The sequence below is a fragment of the Xenopus tropicalis genome, chromosome 10, assembly GCF_000004195.4.
Source record: "Xenopus tropicalis strain Nigerian chromosome 10, UCB_Xtro_10.0, whole genome shotgun sequence".
NCBI classification, from domain to species: Eukaryota; Metazoa; Chordata; class Amphibia; order Anura; family Pipidae; genus Xenopus; species Xenopus tropicalis.
This window is the reverse complement of record NC_030686.2, coordinates 38,020,741-38,044,477: the sequence shown is the minus strand read 5'-3', so window position 1 is coordinate 38,044,477 and position 23,737 is coordinate 38,020,741. Positions and strand designations below refer to the sequence as shown.

General features: G+C 42.4%; 1 protein-coding gene across 2 annotated transcripts in view; it reads left to right on the top strand.

Moving 5' to 3' along the window:
• Nucleotides 1-23,737, top strand: part of pkig (protein kinase (cAMP-dependent, catalytic) inhibitor gamma) — a 48,440-nt gene that overhangs the window by 968 nt on the left and 23,735 nt on the right. Inside the window, exon 1 of one of the 2 annotated variants that reach the window (XM_002933162.5) lies at nt 13,494-13,652. The exons of the other annotated variant lie outside the window; for it this stretch is intronic. The gene's annotated coding sequence lies outside the window, so the exon portion shown is untranslated. Of the gene's footprint in view, nt 1-13,493; nt 13,653-23,737 lie in introns of those variants that run through there. 2 annotated transcript variants of the gene reach the window in all.

Below are 23,737 nucleotides of genomic sequence, written 5' to 3'. Positions count from 1 at the left end.
GTCTTTTTTTATTGTGGTTTAAGAAGTACTCCCTTTGTATTTGATATAATGCTTACCTGAAATCTAAGGTATAGTTGCTAGGAATTCAAATTGCAATGGGGTTGCTAGAGTCAGCATTGCCTGGCAACCAGACAGCCAATTGGTTCCTACATTAGATTTCTATGGTAATGTCATTCACGCCACTACCTTATTGCTATGATAAGTGGGACCCTAGTGACCAAGTGAAACTCACAAGTTTACAAAAGCTACGCTGTAAGTCATATGACTATAACTGAACTATAGGTTCTCTCTTCTGTAAGAACTGCTGTCAGGCAACGCTCAGGCCATGTGATCACTGAGGACTTTACCACCAAGAATTTAAGGGTCGGCTACATACACTGGAGATCCTGAAGGCTTGAAATGCCTTTAAAGATCAGGCTTTCAGTATAGTGACTATGCAATATTATGTGTATCAGTGTCTCTGTATCATTCTAATGTAGTAAAGAATATTAAAAGCATAAATCAGCCAGTAGATAAATAAAGACATCTAATCATGCCCAAGGGATATACATGCTGGAGAGCAGAGGGGGGTTATGGAGGCACTGATGTGTAATGGAACATGATTTCCACACTGAGTACATTTCTGCTGGGATCTATAAATTACAAATAGCCCAACTGAAGCTGTACATTGAAACTTCATAAATGGGCTTTTGGAGCTGTGGCATAGCAGGTATAGTAGGGAGAGATGGTGCCTATAGTAGCAGTGGGGGGATAATAGCCTCTGGGAAGGGACTGTGGCTGTGGGATAGCAGGTATAGTAGGGAGAGATGGTGCCTATAGTAGCAGTGGGGGGATAATAGCCTCTGGGAAGGGACTGGGGCTGTGGGATAGCAGGTATAGTAGGGAGAGATGGTGCCTATAGTAGCAGTGGGGGGATAATAGCCTCTGGGAAGGGACTGGGGCTGTGGGATAGCAGGTATAGTAGGGAGAGATGGTGCCTATAGTAGCAGTGGGGGGATAATAGCCTCTGGGAAGGGACTGGGGCTGTGGGATAGCAGGTATAGTAGGGAGAGATTGTGCCTATAGTAGCACTGGGGGGATAATAGCCTCTGGGAAGGGACTGTGGCTGTGGGATAGCAAGTATAGTAGGGGGAGATGGTGCCTATAGTAGCAGTGGGGGGATAATAGCCTCTGGGAAGGGACTGTGGCTGTGGGATAGCAGGTATAGTAGGGGGAGATGGTGCCTATAGTAGCAGTGGGGGGATAATAGCCTCTGGGAAGGAACTGGGGCTGTGGGATAGCAGGTATAGTAGGGAGAGATGGTGCCTATAGTAGCAGTGGGGGGATAATAGCCTGTGGGATAGCAGGTATAGTAGGGAGAGATGGTGCCTATAGTAGCAGTGGGGGGATAATAGCCTCTGGGAAGGGACTGTGGCTGTGGGATAGCAGGTATAGTAGGGAGAGATGGTGCCTATAGTAGCAGTGGGGGGATAATAGCCTGTGGGATAGCAGGTATAGTAGGGAGAGATGGTGCCTATAGTAGCAGTGGGGGGATAATAGCCTCTGGGAAGGGACTGTGGCTGTGGGATAGCAGGTATAGTAGGGAGAGATTGTGCCTATAGTAGCAGTGGGGGGATAATAGCCTCTGGGAAGGGACTGTGGCTGTGGGATAGCAAGTATAGTAGGGGGAGATGGTGCCTATAGTAGCAGTGGGGGATAATAGCCTCTGGGAAGGGACTGGGGCTGTGGGATAGCAGGTATAGTAGGGAGAGATGGTGCCTATAGTAGCAGTGGGGGGATAATAGCCTCTGGGAAGGGACTGTGGCTGTGGAAGATATAGTCCACCCCACACCATGCCCACTTTTTGGTTATCCCCATCCCTCTCAGTTCATGAAAGAACCTTAGGCAAGAGTTCCTACATACATAGTGCTGATTGTCAGACTTATTATACAGAAGCCCTATAATATTACAGATATCTGCAACCATATCTTCCTGATCGTGACCAGCCCTGTCCCTGGTGTCAATGACACTGCACATGCTCAGTGTAAGGCCTAGTACACTGACCAGCACGGCTGAATTGGAACAGGCGGGACAGGAATGACCTTTTATAAAACTGCTTATAGGATTATGGGGTTTTTTATCATTTATTTTAGCCACATATTTGCAAATGAAATCACTGACAAAAATGATAAATCTAAAATCAATCTGCTTGCTTCACTTTGCTGAATTTAATGCTGAAAAAACTTTGCATTTTCTATATTGTAAAAAAAACCCAAGAGATCTTTTGTAATGAGAGGAGAAAGACGGCTCCACAGCTATTGTTAGATGCCCAGGTAATGACTGTAGTACCCTCTTAGCCTTTCTCATTGAACCATCTTAGGGCACTGAGACAAAATTCCATTTGCTTATGGACAGCGTGCCAGCTATTTAACTCCATTCTGAAAAAAGTTTTGTGCTTTGGAAGGCCAACTTTTTCTTTTTACCTCTATTAATGGACCTGGGCCTCATACATCAAGGGAGGAGGGGGGAGTATGGGCTTTACTTGGGACAGTGATAGATCAATGAGACTCTGTCTGTTTATAAAGTATATTAATCCTAGGCTATATTGTACTGGGATAATAACGTTTTACTAACTAGCTGTAGTGCAGATCCAGACTGGGATTTAAAAAAAGCTCTGGCATTGTAAGTACACAGAGGCCCAAACAGCCCCCCCCAGCTCAATAAATAGTGACTGTCTATGGCATCTTACAGCAGCCTCTCTGGCATTCCCAGTACCCAGAGGCCCAAACAGCCCCCCCACCAGCCCAATAAATAGTGACTGTCTATGGCACCTTACAGCAGCCCCTCTGGCATTTGCCTGAACCCACAGATTGCCAGTCTGGGCCTGGGCCCTGGCATTCCAAGTACACAGAGACCCAAACAGCCCCCCCAGCCCAATAAATAGTGACTGTCTATGGCATCTTACAGCAGCCCCTCTGGCATTTGCCTGAACCGACAGATTGCCAGTCTGGGCCTGGGTCCTGGCATTCCAAGTACCCAGAGGCCCAAACAGCCCCCCCAGCCCAATAAATAGTGACTGTCTATGGCATCTTACAGCAGCCCCTCTGGCATTTGCTACCCGGCACCCTATGGCATACATATAAGCTGCATAATTCTGTTTTCTTGTTTAGATTATGCTAGAGATCCTCGGGAATTATGTTGGAGGGGGTGGAAGTCTTTTTGGAGTTTTTATGTTTTCCCTGTATTTATATTATAAATTCCTTGCACGCATTGAGCTTCCCCTGGTGCATTCATGCATGGCATCTGAACAACGCTTTATACCTTCTGTGCTTTGGGCTTGATAAAGATATGGAGGCGCAGAAAGCCAGCAAAACTGACATCCGCCTTTCAGCAGCTATTTGCTTTTGAGCAATGTTTCCATAGGCCGCAGAGCTTTAAAGGGGAATGCCTCCCAAAAAACTGATTTTTTTTTTTTGTGAATAATGAAAGTTCAGTTGGAAATATCATTTTATATATATATATATATATATTAAACCTTTTGACTCCTGAAGCAATGTTACAGAAGCTACCTGATTAACAGATCTATAAGAGACCCACTGATCCTGACTGATTTAGCTGTACTGTGGACGTTGCTTAGTTCCGGAGTCTTTCCTCTTTGCATGAACAACCATAATATGTGTAGATCTTCATACACTTTCCTTTCATTTGGCCCTGGGGCCATTTAGTCAGAGAGTTTACACATGCCCCTGTATAGCCGCATTTAGAAGCCGGCTGGGTTTAATCAGACTTTGTATTACATAGTCACATAGGGTTGATAAAAGAACAGAGTCCATCAAGTTCAACCCATCCAAGTAAACCCAGCACACACAACCCACACCTACCAATCTATACACTCACATACATAAACTATATATACAACCACTAATACTAACTGTAGATATTAGTATCACAATAGCCTTGGATATTCTGCTTGTTCAAGAACTCATCCAGGCCCCTCTTATAGGCATTAACAGAATCTGCCATTACCACATCTCTAGGAAGGGCATTCCCCAACCTCACTGCCCTCACCGTGAGGAACCCCCTACGCTGCTTTAAATGGAAGCTCCGTTCCTCTAATCTAAAGGGGGGGCCTCTGGTGTGTTGATTGTTTTTATGGGAAAAAAGAACATCCCCCATCTGCCTATAATCCCCTCTAATGTACTTGTACAGAGTAATCATGTCCCCTCGCAAGCGCCTCTTTTTCAGAGAAAACAAACTCAACCTCGACAGTCTAACCTCATAGTTTAACCCTTCCATCCCCTTTACCAGTTTAGTTGCAGTCTCTGCACTCTCTTCAGCTCATTAATATCCTTCTTAAGGACTGGAGCCCAAAACTGCCCCCCATACTCACGGTGAGGCCTTACCAGGGACCTACAAAGGGGCAAAATTATGTTTCATCCCTTGAGTCAATGCCCTTTTTTATACAAGACAGCACTTTATTTGCTTTAGTAGCCACAGAATGACACTGCCTGGAATTAGACAACTTGTTATCAACAAAACCCCTAGATCCTTCTCCATTAAGGATCCCCCAACTTACTACCATTCAGTAGATAGTTCGCGTTTATATTATTTCTACCAAAATGCATAACTTTGCACTTATCAACATTGAAGTAGTCAAGTTCCTTTGGTAGAGGTACCATGGCTGCCTCCTCCTCTGCCTTAACCCCATCCCATAGGTTGAATACTTCTGTGTTCAATCGTTTTTTTCATTGGGTTTGATTTTTATTTCTCTTTTCAGTCCCTCTTCTAACAGTCAAATGGTTGCTAGGGTTGCGGTCCCTGTGGTAACCACACCATTTTTTTATTCCAGACTAGAACAAAAAAAGTATTTTTCCATGCTTAGATTATGATTATGTGCATATTTCAATTTTAGTTTAGTATTTCCCCCTCTGCTGTCTTCCCTCACCTCTATCTGTATTTCTTTGTTTAGACAGATTCCTAATTAGCCCAGTATTTGCATAGACTCTGGTTTAGACAAGGTGACCTTTCTATGTTATTGTGGCTTGGGAGCTTCCAAGAGGAACATTGGGCTTGTGGGGAAATTCTTTAAATGCTTCTATAAATATCTCTGCTCTCATTATCCCTTTGGATAAGCAGTGACATTCTTCTCAGTAAGGCCTCCAGATCTTGCCATGTATTATTGCTATCACATGTGAGAGGCATAATCTTGTGCTAGAGGCCCTCGTTTAATGTAGGGTGAGAACATTTCTCCCATTTCCGTGTTCCATATTAGATCAGTACATCAGTTAGAGGTGTGCGGGAATGGGCCAATAGTAGGACAGAAAAGGAACGCATGAAATCCATACCCTCTTTGTGATCCCAATATTTTGGTCTCCCTGTGGAATTGTGGGTAAGTGTTTAGACACTTGTTTAATGTATAGCTGTCTAGATCAGAAACGCTCAAAGGTTCCCAGGACAAACAAGGAGATTGGGGGCAGCAATGCAGGAACTGGATACAGAGAATAATTGGGCATGACCATGGAGATTTTGCAGCTGAACACCATTGTAAGGCTCCTAAACACTATAAACATTTCAGCTTTGAATTGAAAGGGTCGCTAAACCTTTACATTTTCCAGAAGTGTAAGAAAACATAAGTGGTTAGATTAGTGCCATTTATGGACAAGTTCGACTGGCTATACCCCCATACCATAACAAAACACCCCATGGAATGCTTGGCTACGTCCTTTTGGCAACTTGTAATGGGATACAATATGAGACCCAGGGGAGATGCTAAGGAACTTGTTTCAAGCCTGCTAGTGAGACAATGGCTCTTTAGGCAAGGCTAAAATTGCAGACATTGAGTGAAGCTGGGGGAAATAAAGCAACTGCAATATAAATATACTTTCAGCTGTTACTATATAAATGAATATACAGTGGGATTTTCAAAGCCCTGAAAGTTCATTTTGCAATGGATTTTGCCCTTTGAGACATGGAACAGTGCTGATAGCTACATGGTACTGTGTGGCCCCCGGGTTCAACAAGCCAGGAAAACACATCTCTCAGTGTCTCCCGATGAGGTTCTACAACCCGAGGCAATCACGGATCTTGGCTGCAGAAGTCAGTCACACTCTCATTTCCTGCCTGCTGATCCCAAAGAAGCTTTTAATTCATTCTGGTGACGCCTTGGCATAATAGCCATAATTTTTTGTAATTCTATATGCAGCTCTCTGCTTTTTACTGAATTACAACTCACAATACAGCCCAAAAGTCCATCTTAGGATACATCAGCCTCACTATACATTGTGGGGCCCAGTATATGGACAGGGAATATTCCCACATTAACCTATATTTCAGACCAAGCAGCTGTTTATTTTTTCCCAGCCTGCGAAACTCTGGGTTAATTTGAAATTGAAAGTGTTAAAAGTACATTGTGGAATTTAGTGTATGTCTGACTTTGTCCTCTGACACTCTTGTAAAATGAAGAACTTGTTGTTTCTATAAGAAAATAGATTTCCAGGAAACCAATTAACTAATGCTCCTTATAAAATGATGGTCCTGTCCATATTCTTAGAAATCAGGGGGAATGGGAAGGTTTGATTTATTAAAACTCATTGCAGACTGCAAAGCGCAGTTTCATTGCTAAGGCTTCCCAGCCTTGTGATACCCTGTATAGAAATATACCAGGAAACTATGCCAACAAAATGTTCAGCAGCAGGAATGTGGTTTGGATGTCTATTACAGTTATACAACAAAATCATATTAACTTAAACAAGTGTTTTTTTTTTATATTAACTCCTCTGGAGGGACTTCTAATATCCTTATAATTTTCAGTGGGGGTACATTATCCCTTATAATACATGAATGATACTCAAGATATCTGTGGGGCTACCATAAGATGGACTAAGGGTCAGGGATCAGCTATGTTCTGCACAAGCTTAACCAGTGAATCTGGGGTCACGGTGGTGGTGGTTGAGTTTGTGACTGGTGTTGCGATGGTGGGCCCTGTGGGCCCCGGATCCACTAGTTAAGCATGTGCCAGACATAGCTGATCTCTGACCCTTAGTCCATCTTAAAGGAATAGTTCAGCGTAAAAATAAAACTGGGTAAAATAGACTGCGTAAAATAAAAAATGTTTGTCATATAGTCAGTTAAAAAAATATATGTAGTTAGGCAAAAATCTATAAAGGCTGGAGTGGGCTGATGTCTAACATAATAGCCAGAACTCTACTCCTTGCTTTCAGCTCTCTAACCTCTTAGTTAGTCAGTGACTTTAGGGGGGCCACATGGGACATAACTGTTCAGTTAGTTTGTGAGCACACAGGTCAGATTCAAACGCAAACTAAATGAACAGTTATGTCCCATATGGCCCCCACTCAAGTTACTGATTGGTTACTGACTGCTAACAACTTAGAGAGCTGTAAAGGAAGAAGTAGTGTTCTGGCCATTATGTTAGACATCTGCTCACTCCAGCCTTATAGATTACATTTTTGCCTAACTAACTATATTGAAATAATTTCTTATTTTGCGCAATCTATCTATTTTGCCCATTTTCATTTTTACGCTGAACTGCTCCTTTAATATAGCCCCACAAACCTTTGGGGAGGCCCATGGCCCAACTACCATTAATACGTCTTAGGCCACACCAAAGGTTAAAACTCCGGAAGTCTCAGAATAGGACTTTCCCATACATATGTACAAATCCTGGGTCTTACAGGATAGCTCTTTTTAAAGTGACAGCCTACGCAATTTCTAAATATGTTCTACCTTCATTTTAGTGTCCTGCTAATGAAGGTGTATTGCTCGAATGATACAACCTGGTTTACCGGTGCTGATGGATAGAGTCCCTTAGTGGCAGGAAAATGGTAGAATGCTTGCTTAGTAACTTCTGAATATATCTCAGTAGTGACTAACTAGTTTAATGTAATGTCTCTTTAAAATCTAATATAGTAAGGCTTGGGGTCGAAACAGGATTACACTTTGAGTATAAGCAGAGCCCCTCTGTGTAGATCCAACTGTGGCTGAGAGCAACAGCTCCTGATAGTGCAACACTTGTTAGTGGGTATAAATAGCAGCAGGAATGTGGCTCTTAAGCAATGCCATCCACAAAACCATCCCTGGAAAGAGAATGGGCATCTCCCTAAATCCCCTGTAGCAGCAGCTGGGCGTTTTTATGGTGATTTAGACTTTAACCCCTCAAATGACTTGTTATTGGGAATACAAATAATTCATTTACGTGTCTGGATACTTTTCTTTGTTTTATAATTGATGTGAAAGTAAAGTTTAACATGAGTCGAATAATTGCTAATAGTGGTTACTGGTGTTTGAAAATGTTACTATCAGTATAGAGCATATAATGTTCTCCTATTGTATTCTATAAGAGCAATAAAAGTCACAGCGCATATAAAGGCTGCAGGCTGAATATTTTAAGGGATAATGTACCTCCTACTGTAAATGATAAGGATATTAGAAGTCACTGAGGGGTTCTGTGCCCATATAAAGGCACAAGGCTGCAGGCTGAGTTATACAGGGAACTCTGAGTATCACTCATGTATTATAAGGGATAATGTACCCCCTACTGTAAATGATAAGGATATTAGCAGTCACTGAGGGGTTCTGTGCCCATATAAAGGCACAAGGCTGCAGGCTGAGTTATACAGGGAACTCTGAGTATCACTCATGTATTATAAGGGATAATGTACCCCCTACTGTAAATGATAAGGATATTAGCAGTCACTGAGGGGTTCTGTGCCCATATAAAGGCACAAGGCTGCAGGCTGAGTTATACAGGGAACTCTGAGTATCACTCATGTATTATAAGGGATAATGTACCCCCTACTTAGTTACTGTAAAGATAAGGATATTAGCAGTACTGAGGGGTTCTGTGCCCATATAAAGGCACAAGGCTGCAGGCTGAGTTATACAGGGAACTCTGAGTATCACTCATGTATTATAAGGGATAATGTACCCCCTACTGTAAATGATAAGGATATTAGCAGTCACTGAGGGGTTCTGTGCCCATATAAAGGCACAAGGCTGCAGGCTGAGTTATACAGGGAACTCTGAGTATCACTCATGTATTATAAGGGATAATGTACCCCCTACTGTTAATTATAAGCATATTTAATATATCTAAAAATTATTTATATAAACTATATTTGTGCCTCTGAAGCAAACACACAGTTTTTAACAGTAAACTATCATTAAATAACTAGAAAACATTCACATTCCTTGGTTACTGGTCGTTTAATCTAAGAAACCCCTTAATGAGTTAATGAAGTCACTTGGAGATTATGATGATGCCATGGAATTTCCTGCTATGTCAAAGCCATTTGTATCCTCAGAACAGATGTGTAATTCCTGACCTGCCGGGGCCACTGGTAACCATTAGTTTGTTCTGAGATTTTGTTGTATAAACCGCAATCAAGCACAGTTCAGATAGCTTTCCTGTCTATATATACTTCCTCCGCTGGCCTGGGTAGGATACCGCACCTCTATCGGTTCCATTTGCTCCCTGACTTTTTGTGTCCCAGCTGTTGTGCCATAGGCAGATGCTTCCTGTTGAGGGCTAGTTTGGGAAGCAGGTGGCTAACTCTATCATTTTACTCCAGAAATTCAAGGGACAGCCGTAATATTTCTTAGCTATGATATTCACGCCACTTCCTGCCCTGCTGCCGTTAATCTGTCCTTCTGTGTAGGGAAATATCTGCGCAAGTTGCTTTTCAGCTCTAATCTTCACCCTGAACATTGTGCAGTTGTTGAGCAGAACAATCCATGGAGGGCTTCCCATTCAAAATCTTTGTTTTGTTGAGCCAGTGGAAGGTTGTAACCAATTTCCATAATCCTTTCAGGAAACAGAGCAGTCCCACCACCATGATATTAAGCAATGTTTATAATGGTGATTTTATTTCTTTTGGTGCTGCTGTGACATCTCCTCCTTGGAATATCTGTAGAGCAGTGTTTAATGGACTTTTTCAGTTGAAGTCCCACCTTGGCCAGGTTAAAAGATTTTAATCGGGCGCCATTTTGCCCAAGCAAAATCTACATTTAGGGCTGAATCGGCAGGTGGAGGTACAATTTCTATTGTTTCTACCTCCGTATCTGACAATTCAGCCCTGAACGTCAGTGGGGAAACAAACGATCTTTCTTGCGACCGATGGTCGTACGAAAGATCGTTATTGCTACATGTATGGCAACCTCAAGCTCGTCATTCTGGTGGCTCTAGTATAGCAAATAGATTTCTCCTTCATATCTCACCCTAAATGTCATTCACGGGGAGATTAGTCGCCCGTGACAAAACTCCCTGTTCGCGGGCGACTAATCTCCCCGAGTTGCTATCACCTGCCATCCCACCGGCGACAATGTAAGTGGGATGGCACACACAGCGGCGCGATTTTGCGCAAATCGATGAAGTTGCCTCTTGAGGCTTTTTCGGCAATTTGCGCGAAATCGCGCCGCCGCGTGTGCCATCCCACCGGCGACTTACATTTTCGCCGGTGGGATGGCAGGTGAAGGCAACTCGGGGAGATTAGTCGCCCCGCGAACGGGGAGTTTTGTCGCGGGCGACTAATCTCCCCGTGTGCCAGAGCCCTAAAGGCTGGTCAGCCCCGCAGTTTGGCAACTACTGCTCTAGAACAGGGGTCCCTAACCTTTTTTTTTTTTTTTGGCCACATTTAAATGTAAAAAGAGTTGGGGAGCAACTCAAGCATTCAAATAAGACCAATAAGCTACTATTGGATCCTATTCTTAAGCGCCATGCTGCCATCTGTGCGTATGTCAGAGCAGCGATACTCTCTTCTCTGGTGTTCTGGACATTGAGTATGCGTAGAGAAAACACTGGAACATTAAAATTATAGTTGCTTTTTTACTGTACTGACACAGCCCTAGTGAAATATTACTTTACTTGTCCTTTAAGTCTGGTGGGAGGTTGCCATGTTAATTGTAGCTGTAGATGTTTTCTTTGTCCTGTAGAGGGAGCCCCACTCCAGTAAACCTGGTACACAGCTACCACTTTAAACCATAACTTATAGAGAGGCAGAACAGGAAGATAATTCCTTTAAAAGCATTAAAATAATGTAATCAAATAAGACCAACTGAAAGTTATTCAGAATCGGCCAATCTATTGCACACTAAGAGCTTGTTTTTTCCCTTTAAATTGCACTCCAAAAAGAACATTTTGTGAGTCCTTTTAAAAGAATATCAATAGTGAAAAAAAGGAATACGCTTGTACCCTAAATATAAAGATAATGACATACTTGTTTTCCAGTATTACGTTGTAATGAGCTGTATATAATGACTAGCAAGAGTCACGGTGGTGGTGGTGGGTGTATTCAGGCAAAGAGAGTTTCAAATCTCCGTGGGTGTGAGATTGAGGAATGCTGATCGCTGATTCACAAATGAAGGTGTTATGACTCCAGTGACTTGTGATCTCCATAAAATGACATATTGTGGTATGTACAGTATAGGCATATTGAGAGAACCTTTCCAAATCGTCTCTATGGGCAAATGAGAGTGCTGGAGACTGGCACATGAGAATGTGACTGCAGGGAAGCCTATATGCCAGCTGTGGTATATAGTGGGTATGCCTGCACCAGGCCCAGACTAGGGGTAGGCAGAAGAGGAGCTTGCCTAGGGCACAAAAGTTGGGGGCTCCAGGCACGGACCTTTTCTTCCTGACAACCCCAAGTTCTTGTCCTTCCATAGAGTACCTCTGCTCTTAATCAGAATATCCAAGGCTAAATCAGAATACCCAAGGCTATTGTGATACTAATATCTACAGTTAGTACTAGTGGTTGTATTTATAGTTTATGTATGTGAGTGTATAGATTGGTAGGTGTGGGTTAGGTGTGCTGGGTTTACTTGGATGGGTTGAACTTGATGGACACTGGTCTTTTCTTAACCCTATGTAACTATGTAGCTATGCTCTTGCTCCTCCCCCAGCCCCTAACCCTCTGGTTGTTTTGTAGGTCTGATAGCAGGGGGAGTCGGGTAATGGGAGGGTAACTAGTGGAAAGTATGGTGTTCTGGGTCCTGCCTTGGGTACATTGAGGTTTAGCACTGCTCTGCTCTCATGTCCATAGGCAACTGGGTCCATTGTTATAACGCTGGCCTTACACGTTGAGATCCACCTGGGCCAAACCAGGTTGATCCATTTACTGACCCAACAGACAAGGACAGCATCAATGTGCAACTTTTGTTCAGACATGGTAACCCAAGCCCTCCGTAGGGCTTCATACCCAGCCACATAAGCTGCCAACTTAGTCTGAGGGGGCCTAGTGGGCATCTTTTATCACCCATGTGCGGCTAGCTTAAAATGATATGTACATTTACCTCTACCCCTCTCTCCAGGAGAGTACCTTGCAAAGACTGCACAGCATAAAGCAGGCAAAAGATTGGGTGAAACATAGGACTTTGCCACACTTAGATTTCCATAGGCAGCAAGAGTAATTTGGATATATGGATCATGTTTAGGGCACCTTGCTTTGAAAGTAGGGAAAAAAACCATAATGCTATGTGTGGATATAATGGTATAGCTCCGACTTTTTCTGTGCCGTGTAAAACTGCCCTGGCACATCCAGGGTTATATATATAAAAAAAACTTTTTTTGCTTCATACAAGTCACACTGTGAGTGCGGTTTGTTTTTGCTTACTAATTATGTGCACCCAGGCAATACCTGGAGTTTTCTGTGTGCACCATTCCTGGACTTTTAATATACAGGTATCGGACCCCATATCCGTAAACCTGTTATCCAGTCCAGAAAGTTCCGAATTACGGAAAGCCCATCTCCCATAGACTCCATTTTAATCAAATAGTTCACATTTTTAGAAATGATTTCCTTTTTCTCTATAATAATAAAACAGTCCCTTGTACTCAATCCCAACTAAGATATCATTAATCCTTATTGAAGCCAAAACAATCCTAGTTGGTTTAATTACTGTTTTTAAATATTTTTTTTAGTAGACTTAAGGTAGGAGATTAGAATTACGGAAAGACCCCTTATCTGGAAAACCCCAGGTCCCAAGCATTCTGGATAATGGGTCCCATGCGGAATATGTTGGCACTTTATAAATAAATGTTAATAATAATAATAATAATACCTGTATATATATATATATATATTAAGAGAAAACGGAGCACACCCTTCAGAGAATCAAACTCCCTGGGTGCTGCCCAAAGACAACAATAAAGAAACAGAGTATAGCACACAAAAACGTCGGATCTTTTTCAGTAAATATTTTTTATTTTTCCCAAAGTCCCTGTGTGTGCGGTACTTTACTTCTTTATATATACTATGTAGAATATGTCAAATCTGTATGCTTAGCGTATACACCCATTTATTGTACAGCGCTGTGGAATATGTTGGCACTATATCACTGTGATGTGATAAATAAATAATAGGTGGGAGCACAAAGTAAGGCACCAGTGCAAAGCTGAAGCCGTGCCATTGTGCCTGGGAGAGACGCCTTTTGTGTGCATTACTTAGTAGAAACAGGCCAGTGACATCACTGAGTCTAGTATTGGATTACAGCAGGGGTGTGGAACTCCCACTCTAGCCCAGCATCCAGTCTGATGAAGCAGCCCGTCTGAGCACAGCACCCGAAATGACCACGTCCTTCCTTAACCATGACAGGGCACCCAAGCTGGACTTTTATCTGGATATTGCCTTTGGGAATCTGTAGAACCCACCAAGCTCACTGTAAGTAGAGATTTGTGTCTCCCAGGGCTGCTATTGCCAAAGCTCCCTTTCTGCTGTGGCAGCTGTTTCGGCTACAGAAGCCTTTGATGCTTAGTGACTAGGGGGGGGGGGTTCATGATTTCGAACATATTTCTATTCTAAAAAGGGAATATCTTCCCCTTTAACCCCCTTATTCCCTAGGGAAATTCCTTGCATTTCCATTGGCTGTCATTCTAGCCGCAGTGTCCGTTACAGTTCCCTGCAAACTTTGCTACGTGCGACAAGACCAACTGAACTGTTGCTCCAGAGCAGTGGGGATATTTCGCATCATTCCTCTTCTGATTTAAACCGTACATTAAAGGGGAATTCCAAGTTAATTACAACTTTATAGCCATTCCAAATTTTCGGTGGTTTCTGAAGTTATTTATAAAACTAATGAAACTAATATCTGCAAAAAATGGGTAAATTGCAATAGGGGCTCTCTCCAACCCTAACTGGCATCAAATTTGGTTTATTCTTGCTAATTAGAACAAAGGTACTTTGCTGGGGAGATTTTCAGCTCTGGAGTGATAGCTCTGTAATTGCAGGGGGGGCATTTTACCACATTTAATGACCAGTTTCCCACTAGAGGGCAGCGATTAATTAAAGTCTACCGGTTTCCTTTTATTATCCAACAAACTAGTATGGAAGCTTCCACTCATGAATAAACACAAATAGGCGGGTAAAATTGTCACAGAACATTTATAGAACCATAGAGCAATCATAAAATAAATGTAGGACCTTTTAAGGACTCAAAGCAAGAGTCCGGGTCCCGTGTTTTATCACATGAAGTGCACGCATTCTGCTAATTAAGGGTTTAATGTTGCAAATGTACGATTATAAGCCACACGTAGAAAAGGCTCACATTGTGCTTGTCGCTAGTTAGCCCTGGTCACATGACGCCCGAATATTGGCTCTTTCAAGCAAACAGGATTATTCAGGCAAGCAGAAAAAAATGGACTGTAAGTGCGAAAGGATCAAGTTTAAGGCTTTGCGCGTGGCTTTCATACACGGATAAAAGTAATTTACTCAGTGGTTTCCCCATCAAGCTTGTTAGAAGTAATCAGACAAACAAATTTAAGCTTTTGTACGGTCCATATAGTAAAAGGCCGACTTTGTTATTGCAGAAAGCCTGTGTTCCCTTGGGGCGTCCGGAAACGAAAGCCATTCAAAACCTCATTAAATGATATGGGTTATATTGTCTGGTTTGTGTTTTAAATTCAGGGCAATTGCTGAGGATTTGGAAAAAAGTAGGCAGAACCCTTTTGTTTGAATTCCAGTTCAGTGAATTTACATCACAATGTAACGTTCTTGCGCTTTATCATTAACCCCTTAACTGCTGAGCAAATAAGATGGCAGGTGTGTGACTGCTGCCCAAGGAACTGCATGGCTGGGTACTTTGGGGGGCTAATGTGAAGGCCAGTTAGAGTGAGATTTGGGCAGTATGGCTATTTGCTCTTCTAGATACAGCAGAAGGCCCAGCTTGGAGGTCATTTAATGTGAAAACTTATTTGTGGCATATATATATTGTTGGAATTGCTGATACACCAATGTTTTTTCTATATTTGTGACTTGGTAATTAACTAAGGTTGGCCCTGATCAAAGGTTGACTCTCCAAGTGGGAATTGGACTGCAAACGCCAAAAATTACTGACATAAGGTCTCTAGGCCTGGCCTGGATTTCCCCCGGCCCAATAATAATGGACTATGGACTTCCTATTCTTGGCCCCTGTTGTTCAGTGCAGAAAAGATCAGTATCCTCTATAAAAGCATATCTGCTCCTCAATTGCTTTCCATATGATGTACTATTCAACTTGGTCTACTTTATTCTTATAAAGCTATACAGTGACTGTAGGACTATAGGGTCATGTAGTCACATGAGCAAAGTTCTGCCTGTTCTAGAACCCAAATCCACCACTTAGATGACTGCTTTTATTATTATAACTGTAGCATAAGCGCAAAAGGTAGTTTGGTTGCTATGGATAATAAAGAATGTCCTTCTGTTTGATTTGTCTGTAGGTTGGTTTACATTTTAGCATTTTAGTTTAAATGATAAGTTACCGCACTATGTGGTTAACATTGTTTGTAGAATGCTGGTGGGTAAGTGATGAGCAGAAGAGGGGGAGGGATGAGGGATTTTGGAGACCAAGATTAAATTGGGGATATTCTGAGCAGGGCTTTCCCTCTGAGGTTTGGGGCCCAGGCCCGGTGCCCTTTCTTCCATTAATGAAAGCCAGCCCTCAAAATGGATCACTGCCAAAATCAGGCACTCCATATTTAAACTTGTTTCACTTTCTATGTATGGGTAACTACTGTAATTATAGGAAATTGGCAGATCAGATCCCAACATGCACCTGTGTTTTTTAAGAGGAATAGGCTGGAGAACCATGGGAACACCATCTCCAGCCAGGAGTTTGCCCTGCCTCCAAGGCCAGTGTGAAAGCTTTATATCATGGTGGGAGCTGCAGTCCAACAGCGGCTTAGACATAGGGATCAATCCGGGCTGAGATTCACTTAGCCTTTGAGTTTTTTGAACTGTGTTGAATTAAATGCCTTGGGGGCATCTTCACAAGGCACTTTTACAATGCTTTTGTATTGTCGTTTTAGGTTTAGGAAATGGATTTGTGGTTTCTAATGGCCAAATGTAAGGCTTTTAACATTACCTTTGGTTTGTAGAAAGGCATCTTTTTAGCTCAAGATTCACAAAAACATCCACTGTCATTATTCAGACATTTCCTGTTACAAGTCAGCAACTAATGCCCTCCCTAAGCTTTAAAGATAATGCCATGTTTCATGTGTCTAGGCCTTACAGATAGTTCTAGCTTGAGGTATTGGTTGGGGGCCTGTAGCATGAGCGGTGGGGAGATGTTGTATCTTTAGGTGTCTGTTGCAGAAATGTTTTAGCTGCAGGTGTCCATTTTGATGATGTTGTAGCATGAGGAGTCCATTGTGGGCATGTAGCATGAGGTTGTCAAAATGCTCCATTTGAGCTGTTACAGAAATGTTGTAGCTTGAGGCATCTTCAGAGATATACACAACTTACACAAGGTGCCTGTTGTAGAGATGTAGCATGAGGTTTCAATTGGTACAGTATTAGCTGTTACAAAATTGTTGTAGCTTAAGGTATCTGTAGAGTTGTTGTAACATGAATTGTCTGTTGTGGAGATGTTGTAGCTTAAGGTATCTGTAGAGTTGTTGTAGCATGAATTGTCTGTTGTAGAGATGTTGTAGCTTCAGGTATCTCCAGAGATGTAGCATGAGGTGCCAGCCGAGCAGATGTTTGTAGATGTTGGAGCATAAGTTATCTGTTGTGGGGATGTTGTACCTTTAGGTGTCTCTTATGGAAATGTCCCAGCTCCAGCCTTTGAAGAGATGTTGTTGCTTGAGGTATCTGTAGAGTAGTTGTAGCATGAATTGTCTGTTGTTGAGATGTTGTAGCTACAGATATCTCTTATGGAAATGTCCCAGGTCCAGCCTTTGAAGAGCGGCAGTAGCTTGAGGTATCTCCAGAGATATAGCATGAGGTTCCTACTGTGCAGATGTTTGCAAATGTTGGAGCATAAGGTATACGTTGTGAAGATGTTGTATCTTCAGGTTTCTTTCATGGAAATGTCTCAGCTTGAGCTGTTGCAGAGACATTGTAGCTTGGGCTATCTCCAGACATATTGTAGCCTGTACAATGTAGCTTGAGGTATTACAGATATATTGTAGCATAAGGTATCTGATAAAGTATAAGCGACGAAAGAACTCAACTCGAAGTCTTTCACGCAGGGTCTTCAGTTACATAATAAGTGTCTGTTACTAAGAATTCTATTTTTTCCTCCTTTTATTCAGCTCTTAGGAATATCTGGGCTTTGAAGATGACTGATAATAACCGCAAAATACCGTCCTTTATTCTGATTTCCAAAGCATTAAACTGGTATTATTATGTGTAATTCAGAGAAGTAGTCATCTAACAACTCCTTCACTGCACAGACGTTCCCCATCTCTCACCGGATTCTGCTGGTCTAGATTAAACGCAAAAGAAAAAAAAAACAGATTTTGCCCTTTGGGATTTCGAAGAAATGTCTCTTGTATGCACAGCTAAGAACAGTTTGTAGCAAAATTATTACTGACTGGGAAGAAGAAATTACGCATAACCACAACCTTTAAAGAATTATTTTCTTTGGGCTTTCTGGCCAGGAGATGGTTACCCGGAATAGGTTGGGTGGGTGGGGGGGATTAGTCCTGGTTAAGGGCAATTAAGTAATTAGTTTGTATTTACTGGATTGTCAGGATCTCGTGGCTTGTGATCCATCATTGACTGTTAGTTGCAGTGATTGCTGCCAAAAAAGAGACAATAACAACCAGATCCTGTGTGTAGGTCCAAATGGCTCTGATCTGACAGATCATTCTTTAGCCTATAATTCCAAGTTGTTCTAATTTAGGCAGCACAGCTCAGGTTGGCAGAAGTGAAAACAGGACAGTGCTCGATGGAAACACGGTGGGGATTAGTTTGGGTCAGAGGCATGTCTTGGTATAACAGGTTGTGGCTGGGTAGTACTAAGGTTATGGCCTAAACTGATGTGACTAGCCATGGCACTAGCCTCTAACTGGCCATGGTTGGGATGTAAAGCAAATATAGCCTGCATTCTAAAATGCTTCATTTACAGTAATTTCCAGTCTCTCTTCTGGTACAAGCAAGGATCAAGAATTGCTATCTGATCTATAAATAAGGATATGGGAATATAGATGGGAAAGAAATGGGGGTAGTTTTATAGTTAGTTAAATACCTTAGCTATAAAGTGGAAGCAATTGCTCTAGGCAGGTCATCACTTTGGCCACTGGGGGTGCTGCTTCACTGACATCTATGGAGAATTAACTGGTTACTCTGATTAACCAGTTTGAAAAACATAATGTTCTGGGGGCCTTCAAATCTGTGTTTTAACAGCATTAATGATTGGAATGGCAGTGAAGGGGTTAGCAGGGGTCCCCATCTGCAGTTGCTGGCAGCAGCTGGCCAGTAAAGCATCCTGGGTGGTTGCGGTTAATCAGATTAGCTGTTGCCAGCAGATGTTTCATTCACAAAGGCCGTTATTGTTGTGTGCAAAAGCGGAATATGGACCCAAATTGTTACAGTTGTTAGAATTCATATTGTCCTGCTGTAAATCAAGCTAATTAGTATCTTCTGTTTTCCTGTAATATTAAAGGCAGATTTGGGGAAGCTGAATCCAGAAAAAGGGGGAAGGAATGTGTGAGAACCATTTGGTTTGTTCTGCATTGTAACATTGTATTTGTTTCAAAGGGGAACTAAACCTCAATGGCCTTTTTGATACTGCCTTAGGGAATGTCTCAATCTCCTATAAGAAATAGCACTATTATGAATTTATGAGAAATCAGGGGGCCCAGCCTGAAGGCCAGTTAGGGGGGGATTTGGGGTATTTGTGCCCTGGGTACCCCTGGAACTATAGCGGGGTGACTGTTACCCCAATGTTTCTATATATCTGTAACCTTGTTATGGGCTAAGGGGGCCCAGCCTGAAGGCCAGTTAGGGGGAGATTTGGGGTGAGTGCTTATTTGTGCCCTGGGTACCCCTGGAACTTTAGCAGGGTGACTGTTACCCCAATGTTTCTATATATCTGTAACCTTGTTATGGGCTAAGGGGGCCCAGCCTGAAGGCCAGTTCGGGGGAGATTTGGGGTGAGTGCTTATTTGTGCCCTGGGTACCCCTGGAACTATAGCAGGGTGACTGTTACCCCAATGTTTCTATATATCTGTAACCTTGTTATGAGCTAAGGGGGCCCAGCCTGAAGGCCAGTTAGGGGGGGATTTTGGATTCTAAATCTGTGATTGGCAACTTCATTACGGAGTCATGCATTTCCCCATTGTCCCAGCATGCTTAGCATGGCTAAAGATGGCTGCTGTGCATGGCACTTTATATCTCCCCTGGGAATGTGCTGTAGAAATCACGCGTCGTTGTTCCATTTTCTGGCCTGCATTTCCAAGCAGAAATATTATCAATCAGAAGAAATAATTCTTCGTAGATGCAAACCATCGCTATGAATCACCGCGCGGAAAGAAGATTACAGTTCATCTGGATGCCAGCTGAAGCTCAGCTATTGAATTTATTTACATGGATGCCTTACAGTGACTTTAATAGGCTTATTTTCTTTCAACGCATTGTCCTACCAACCCCCCCCCCCCCATATTATTTTATAAAGATAAAATAACATTGCAAGCCCTTAAGGCAGATGCCTTCTATGGGTAAGGTGACTTCGGTGACGTCATTTGATTTAAGGCGGGCAGACAGTCTCTGCTAGTTCACAATAGGAACAGATGAACTGTCCCCAGCTGTTTTCAGCTATTTTTTTTTTTTTTTTAATTTTAACCTTGTTCGTTATTCTGACTTTAAAAAAACTCCCAGCATGCCCTGCTTTGACAGCAGCTGGAGTCAGCAGGCACCCACATAGCTCTGTTTTGAACCACCCAGACCCATAAATGCTGCTGTAACTGCACAGATGAACTAGAATGCAGGAGGCATGACTATAAAGTAGAAACTGTTTATATATAGTCTGGGTGGTATATACATATAGGATCCCTGATCCGGAAACCCGTTATCCAGAAAGTTCCGAATTACGGAAAGGCCATCTCCCATAGACTCCATTATAAGAAAATAATTCTAATTTTGAAAAATGATCTCCTTTTCCTCTGTAATAATAAAACAGTACCTGTACTTGATCCCAACTAAGATATAATTACCCCTTATTGGGGGCAGAACAGTCCTATTGGGTTTATTTAATGGTTAAATGATTCCCTTTTCTCTGTAATAATAAAACAGTACCTGTACTTGATCCCAGCTAAGATATAATTATCCTTTATTGGGGGCAGAACAGCCCTATTGGGTTTATTTAATGGTTAAATGATTCCCTTTTCTCTGTAATAATAAAACAGTACCTGTACTTGATCCCAACTAAGATATAATTAATCCTTATTGGAGGCAAAACAATCCTATTGGGTTTATTCAATATTTAAATGATTTTAAGCAGACTTATGGCATGGAGATCCAAATTACGGAAAGATCCCTTATCCGGAAATCCCCAGGTCCCGAGCATTCTGGATAACAGGTCCCATACCTGTATTGTATATAGAAAGGGACAAAATAATATTGTTGTTGAGGTTAAGCCTCCTCAAACCAAAACCAATGAATCTCCTACAAAGCACAGCACAGATATATTATACATAGAACTGGCACTTTACAAAAGCTTGTTTTATTTGGGTTAAGTTACCCTTGTTACCACTGGATATTTTTTCTGGAAAGCCGAATAAGACACTTACACGCAGAAGTTTCATTAATTTGTGACCCAGGGATATGACAACATTCAATAAAATCTGAATTTAGTGGCCAAACCCTGGCTAAGCAAACACAGATTGTTTGAATGTAGGAGTGCCTAGGGAAAACAATGAATGTACCTTAAAAAAAAAAAAAAAAAGCCAGCAATAAAGTCATTTAGTGGTTTTATTTTTAATGATCTTTGTCAATCAATATTCATTTCCAGTCCACAGTTGCTGCATCATATCCCACCCACCTTTTTTTAAAGGGAAAGTATAGGCATTGTTATATTTGTTTTCTTTTTTGACATAGATAATTAACACCAGATAATATGAAATAATCCATTTTTATATTTTATAGCAAGAATTTTGATATATTTATAATGGATTCTGCATTCCGTCGCTAGGTGGAGCATGCGGGGAAAACATCTGAAATGATTGGATAATGGCATTGTAATAAGCGTAAAGGGAAAGCTGTACTTATTTGTTTGCGTAATGTCACTTTTCGATTCTATGCAGTGCTGGTTTTAACTATAGAGCAGAAGGCAGACCTGTGTAGAAGCATGCAAGGCAGTCTTGGAATTGGTCTTGACTGGTAGAGAGTTAAGGTGGCCATACATCGAATTAAAGTGATGGGTATTGGCACAGTCGGTTTGGGGGCCGCATCAATGAGCCGATGAGGTCCCCGATCCAATTAAATTTTTAAACCTGCCTGATCGATATCTGCCCGATTTCATGCCAGATATTGGTCGGGCAGTTCCGTCGGTAGTGCTCATGCACGGGCCGATAAGCTGCCAAGTCGGTCTAAGGGACCCATATCGGCAGCTAGAATCAGCCCATGTATGGCCACCTTTAGTTTAGGGTTGCCACCTGTCCGGTTTTGAACCAGACAACCCGGTTTTGACCCAGACAACCCGGTTTTGGTATGGACTGTTCCAAATTAGGAAAACTAGGCAGGACTCCCTGAGATTGACATAGCCTCGCCCAGTGGCATCACGTCCCCGCCCTGTGATGTCACTGCCCTACCTCTTCCCTGCCCCCTGTGACACAACTGCCCGCTCCTTGTCCGGCTACAAACACCAGCAGAGGTGGCAACCCTAAGTTAGCTTCTGTTACATTGTTTCAATAGTCAGAACCAGCAGTGCAGAAAGAATTTCATTTTTTTTATTAGGCAATGAAGTATCAATAAAATTGTGCAACAATGACAATCCCTTTACTTTCTCCAGACTAAAGGTCCCCATACACGGGCCGATTCTATCTGCTGATATCTGTCCTTTAGACCGATTCGGCAGCTAATCGGCCTGTGTATAGGGACTACCGACGGGCCTGCCCGACCGATATCTGGCCTGAAATTGGGCAGATCTCGATCGGGCAGGTTAGAAAATCTAGTCGGATCGGGAACCGCATCAACGAGCCGATGCGGTCTGCGATCCGACTAGATTTTCTAACCTGAACCAACTGCCCCATTGCCGCCAATATAATTTGATTGAATTTAAACAATCGAATTAGCCTGCACGCTCCCCGATATCGCCCACTCATAGGTGGGGATATCGGGTGAAGATCCGCTCACTTGGCGATCTCGCCTAGCAAGCGAATCTTAATGTGTATGGGGACCTTTAGTTAAAAGAAGGTTCTGTATGAAATGCCTGCATGACCCATTTACCAGCAGCATATTTAGTGTATGCATAGGGCATTGTGAATTGGTGAACCATTGCTATTTATGTCTGGTTCTGTCAGCCATTCTTAAAGCCCCCATACACGGGCCGATTTTTTGCTGTCAAACGACCGATTCCCGAACGATCCGATACTATCGTTAAGTTATCGCATAGCTTCCGCCACGACATTGGATCGTACGTAGATGTACGATCGTACGTATTTTACGATAATGATACGATGAAATCTTTTGCAAGTTATCCTTGCCCGTGGATGGCATATCGTATGAAAACCCGAGCGCCATACGATCATTTGTCGATATAATCGTTCGTCGCACAACGAGTGAAATCGCCTCGTGTATGGGGACCTTTAGTGACTCCTGTATTGGATTGTGGTTGGCAGCTCCAGGCTGGAAATGCTCTTGGCCAATCACTGTCCCTGCTTCGTGTGTAAAGTAATCAGGCAACCAGCACCCTCAGAATGCATAGGCTAAATATTACTGTTGTCTGGCCATTAACATGTTCGGCCAACTCACAGCCATTCTGGCTCAAGGGGTGTTGTGTCTTCTCTGAATCTGCTATTTAGGATTAGTGATGTAGATGGACAAAAATAAATCCAAGTGATGTCCAAACTAGTTTGGCCGCTATGGTCCCCTGGCAATGGCAAATTGTATTAATACATGCCAACCTCTATAGTTGCAGGAAGGCAGAAATTCAGATTCTGTAAATGCACCATTTCTGATCCTATGAGGATCCAAATCCAGACTTTCCACCGCTGTGTGTTAATTAGATCAGTAATTATGCCAGCTCCCAATGACCTGAGCCAATGCCCTTTTTAAGGCATGCTGGGATTTCTCTATAAAGTTGCTGTGGGCATGAGTTCTATGCTATGAATTCTATAATTACTCATTTTCAGTGTAATTAAGTGACTCCGCCATTGGTTTCTCTGTTCAGCTGGGCCAAACTGCAGGAGCGGCAGGGTTTGACATTCAGGATGTACAAGTATGTCAGGAGGCAGCTCCCATCTTTTTTAGGAGGAGGGAAAAGTTAATAAACCAGTGTATTTTGGTCCTCGGGCATCACATAATAACAGATTTCTTTGTAGGGA